This window comes from Rutidosis leptorrhynchoides, chromosome 4 (genome assembly GCF_046630445.1).
Source record: "Rutidosis leptorrhynchoides isolate AG116_Rl617_1_P2 chromosome 4, CSIRO_AGI_Rlap_v1, whole genome shotgun sequence".
In the NCBI taxonomy this organism is placed as follows: domain Eukaryota; kingdom Viridiplantae; phylum Streptophyta; class Magnoliopsida; order Asterales; family Asteraceae; genus Rutidosis; species Rutidosis leptorrhynchoides.
The window spans coordinates 599403943-599409942 of record NC_092336.1 but is presented as its reverse complement, the minus strand read 5'-3'; positions in this window follow the sequence as shown (position 1 = coordinate 599409942).

Here is a 6000-nt window from a genome sequence, read left to right as displayed (position 1 = left end):
GATGTGGGGGTAATTCCGGTAATTCTTTCGGAAATACATCAGGAAATTCTTTTGCAATGGGAACATCATTGATGCTCTTTTCTTCAGTTTGTACTTTTTCGACGTGTGCTAGAACAGCATAGCAACCTTTTCTTATTAGTTTTTGTGCCTTCAAATTACTAATAAGATGTAGCTTCGTGTTGCCCTTTTCTCCGTACACCATTAAGGATTTTCCTTTTTCTCGTATAATGCGAATTGCATTTTTGTAACAAATGATCTCTGCTTTCACTTCTTTCAACCAGTCCATACCGATTATCACATCAAAACTACCTAACTCTACTGGTATCAAATCAATCTTAAATGTTTCGCTAACCAGTTTAATTTCTCGATTCCGACATATATTATCTGCTGAAATTAATTTACCATTTGCTAATTCGAGTAAAAATTTACTATCCAAAGGCGTCAATGGACAACTTAATTTAGCACAAAAATCTCTACTCATATAGCTTCTATCCGCACCCGAATCAAATAAAACGTAAGCAGATTTATTGTCAATAAGAAACGTACCCGTAACAAGCTCCAGGTCTTCCTGTGCCTCTGCCGCATTAATATTGAAAACTCTTCCGCGACCTTGTCCATTCGTGTTCTCCTGGTTCGGGCAATTTCTAATAATGTGGGCCGGTTTTCCACATTTATAACAAACTACATTGGCATAACTTGCTCCGACACTACTCGTTCCGACACCATTTGTTCCTTTCGTTCTATTAACCCCTGGTCCGTAGACCTCACAATTCGCCGCGCTATGACCATTTCTTTTACACTTGTTGCAAAATTTGGTGCAGAACCCCGAGTGATACTTTTCACACCTTTGGCATAGCTGCTTCTGATTGTTGTTGTTGTTGTTGTTGTTGTTGTTGCGGTTATTATTGTTGTTGGGATGATTGTTGTAGTTGTAGTTGCTGTTGTTGTTGTTGTTGTTGTTGTTGTTGTTGTTGTTGTTGTTGTTGTTGTTGTTGTTGTTGTTGTTGTTGTTGTTGTTGGGCCGTTTGTTGTATTTGCGATTGATGTTGCGATTGTTGGGATAATTGTTGCGATTATTGTTGTAATTGCTGTTGTTGTTGTATTGGTGATTCTTATCACCGTTTTCCTCCCACTTTCTTTTGACTTGCTTCACATTGGCCTCTTCAGCAGTCTGTTCTTTAATTCTTTCTTCAATCTGGTTCACTAGTTTGTGAGCCATTCTACATGCCTGTTGTATGGAGGCGGGCTCGTGTGAACTTATATCTTCTTGGATTCTTTCCGGTAATCCTTTCACAAACGCGTCGATCTTCTCTTCCTCATCTTCGAATGCTCCCGGACACAATAGGCACAATTCTGTGAATCGTCTTTCGTACGTGGTAATATCAAATCCTTGGGTTCGTAACCCTCTAAGTTCTGTCTTGAGCTTATTGACCTCGGTTCTGGGACGGTATTTCTCGTTCATCAAGTGCTTGAATGCTGACCACGGTAGTGCGTACGCATCGTCTTGTCCCACTTGCTCTAGATAGGTATTCCACCATGTTAACGCAGAACCTGTGAAGGTATGCGTAGCGTACTTCACTTTGTCCTCTTCAGTACACTTACTTATGGCAAACACCGATTCGACCTTCTCGGTCCACCGTTTCAATCCGATCAGTCCTTCGGTTCCATCAAATTCCAAAGGTTTGCAGGCAGTGAATTCTTTATAGGTGCATCCTACACGATTTCCTGTACTGCTAGATCCAAGGTTATTGTTGATATGTAGCGCAGCCTGTACTGCGGCTATGTTTGAAGCTAGAAAAGTACGGAATTCCTCTTCATTCATATTCACGGTGTGTCGAGTAGTCGGTGCCATTTCCTTCAAAATAGTCAAATGGAACAAGTTAATCATACAGAATATTAAGAGTAGTTAATAGTATTTCGTAGCATAATATGAACTCATTTATAAAAGCTTTTTCTTCATATTAGCGTTTTATAAATTTAAATTCGGGTAGTACCTACCCGTTAAGTTCATACTTAATAGCTAATATACAATTCAACTACTACAATTCTATATGAAAAACTGATTATAATAATATTTCGCGTTCAAACTTTTATACAATATTTTACAAACTTACAATACCGCTTATTTTACATAAAGCATGAAATATAGCACACAATAACTTTGATACAAGATAGTTGTGAAGATAATTCTAGCTAGTACACAAGTCATTCAGCAAAGGCAATAAAGACACGTAATTCATACGTCCAGAAACAAGTCATGCATTCTGGTTTTACTAGGACTACTTCCCATCCTTGGTCTTGTGGAACATAACCGTTATGGCCGTTGATAAGACATCGTGTTGTAATGTCGTCAAAGGGACGAGGGTTACGTAATGTCCAACAGTCTCGTAACAATCTAAAAACCTCATTTCTTACCCCAATTACCGACTCCGTCACTTGTGGGAACGTTTTGTTTAATAGTTGTAGCCCGATATTCTTGTTCTCACTTTGGTGAGAAGCGAACATTACTAATCCGTAAGCATAACATGCTTCTTTATGTTGCATGTTAGCCGCTTTTTCTAAATCACGAAGTCCAATATTCGGATATATTGAGTCAAAATAATTTCTTAACCCATTGCGTAAAATAGCATTTGGGTTCCCCGCAATATATGCGTCAAAGTAAACACATCGTAACTTATGGATTTCCCAATGTGATATCCCCCATCTTTCGAACGAAAGCCTTTTATAAACCAAGGCATTCTTGGAACGTTCTTCGAATGTCTTACAAACTGATCTCGCCTTAAATAGTTGTGTCGAAGAATTCTGACCGACTTTAGACAAGATTTCATCAATCATGTCTCCGGGTAGGTCTCTTAAAATATTGGGTTGTCTATCCATTTTGTGTTTTTATACTGTAAAATAGACAAGAGTTAGATTCATAAAAAAATACTTATTAATACAAGCAATTTTTACATATATCATAAAGCATAAGCACACTATATTACATATATTACACCACACGAATACAACTATCTTATTCCGACTCGCTTGTTTCTTCTTCTTCGGTTTTGGTTCGTTTTACCAAGTTTCTAGGGATATATGATGTTCCCCTAATACGAGCCGTCGTTTTCCACATTGGTTTAGAAAAACCTGGTGGTTTAGAGGTTCCCGGGTCATTGTTACAACTTAAGGACTTTGGGGGTTGACGATACATATAAAGTTCATCGGGGTTGGAATTAGATTTCTCTATTTTTTTGCCCTTTCCCTTATTATTTTCTTTTGCCTTTTTAAATTCAGTTGGGGTAATTTCTATAACATCATCGGAATTCTCGTCGGAATTCAATTCATCGGAGAATTGATAATCCTCCCAATATTTTTGCTTCCTTGGCGGAAACACCATTGACCATAATTAACCTTGGTCGGTTGGTTGAGAATTTTCTTTTACTTAACCGTTTTATTATTTCCTCCACCGGTTCTATTTCTTCATCCGGTTTCGATTCTTCTTCGGGTTCCGATTCTTCTTCCGGTTCCGACTCTTCTTCCGGTTCCTCTTCGGGAACTTGTGAATCAGTCCACGAATCATTCCAATTTACATTTGACTCTTCATTATTATTAGGTGAGTCAATGGGACTTGTTCTAGAGGTAGACATCTATCACATAATATCAAACGCGTTAAGAGATTAATATATCACATAATATTCACATGTTAAAAATATATAGTTTCCAACAAAATTTGTTAAGCAATCATTTTTCAAATAAACACGGTCGAAGTCCAGACTCACTAATGCATCCTAACAAACTCGATAAGACACACTAATGCAAAATTCTGGTTCTCTAAGACCAACGCTCTGATACCAACTGAAATGTCCCGTTCTTATTGATTAAAAACGTTCCATATTAATTGATTTCGTTGCAAGGTTTTGACCTCTATATGAGACGTTTTTCAAAGACTGCATTCATTTTAAAACAAACCATAACCTTTATTTCATCAATAAAGGTTTAAAAAGCTTTACGTAGATTATCAAATAATGATAATCTAAAATATCCTGTTTACACACGACCATTACATAATGGTTTACAATACAAATATGTTACAACAAAATAAGTTTCTTGAATGCAGTTTTTACACAATATCATACAAGCATGGACTCCAAATCTCGTCCTTATTTAAGTATGCGACAGCGGAAGCTCTTAATAATCACCTGAGAATAAACATGCTTAAAACGTCAACAAAAATGTTGGTGAGTTATAGGTTTAACCTATATATATCAAATCATAATAATAGACCACAAGATTTCATATTTCAATACACATCCCATACATAGAGATAAAAATCATTCATATGGTGAACACCTGGTAACCGACATTAACAAGATGCATATATAAGAATATCCCCATCATTCCGGGACACCCTTCGGATATGATATAAATTTCGAAGTACTAAAGCATCCGGTACTTTGGATGGGGCTTGTTGGGCCCAATAGATCTATCTTTAGGATTCGCGTCAATTAGGGTGTCTGTTCCCTAATTCTTAGATTACCAGTCTTAATAAAAAGGGGCATATTCGATTTCGATAATTCAACCATAGAATGTAGTTTCACGTACTTGTGTCTATTTTGTAAATCATTTATAAAACCTGCATGTATTCTCATCCCAAAAATATTAGATTTTAAAAGTGGGACTATAACTCACTTTCACAGATTTTTACTTCGTCGGGAAGTAAGACTTGGCCACTGGTTGATTCACGAACCTATAACAATATATACATATATATCAAAGTATGTTCAAAATATATTTACAACACTTTTAATATATTTTCATGTTTTAAGTTTATTAAGTCAGCTGTCCTCGTTAGTAACCTACAACTAGTTGTCCACAGTTAGATGTACAGAAATAAATCGATAAATATTATCTTGAATCAATCCACGACCCAGTGTATACGTATCTCAGTATTGATCACAACTCAAACTATATATATTTTGGAATCAACCTCAACCCTGTATAGCTAACTCCAACATTCACATATAGAGTGTCTATGGTTGTTCCGAAATATATATAGATGTGTCGACATGATAGGTCGAAATATTGTATACGTGTCTATGGTATCTCAAGATTACATAATATACAATACAAGTTGATTAAGGTATGGTTGGAATAGATTTGTTACCAATTTTCACGTAGCTAAAATGAGAAAAATTATCCAATCTTGTTTTACCCATAACTTCTTCATTTTAAATCCGTTTTGAGTGAATCAATTTGCTATGGTTTCATATTGAACTATATTTTATGAATCTAAACAGAAAAAGTATAGGTTTATAGTCATAAATATAAGTTACAAGTCATTTTTGTAAAGGTAGTCATTTCAGTCGAAAGAACGACGTCTAGATGACCATTTTATAAAACATACTTTCACTTTGAGTTTAACCATAATTTTTGGATATAGTTTCATGTTCACAATAAAAATCATTTTCCCAGAATAACAACTTTTAAATCAAAGTTTATCATAGTTTTTAATTAACTAACCCAAAACAGCCCGCGGTGTTACTACGACGGCGTAAATCCGGTTTTACGGTGTTTTTCGTGTTTCCAGGTTTTAAATCATTAAGTTAGCATATCATATAGATATAGAACATGTGTTTAGTTGATTTTAAAAGTCAAGTTAGCAGGATTAACTTTTGTTTGCGAACAAGTTTAGAATTAACTAAACTATTTTCTAGTGATTACAAGTTTAAACCTTCGAATAAGATAGCTTTATATGTATGAATCGAATGATGTTATGAACATCATTACTACCTTAAGTTCCTTGGATAAACCTACTGGAAAAGAGAAATATGGATCTAGCTTCAACGGATCCTTGGATGGCTCGAAGTTCTTGAAGCAGAATCATGACACGAAAACAAGTTCAAGTAAGATCATCACTTGAAATAAGATTGTTATAGTTATAGAAATTGAACCAAAGTTTGAATATGATTATTACCTTGTATTAGAATGATAACCTACTGTAATAAACAAAGATTTCTT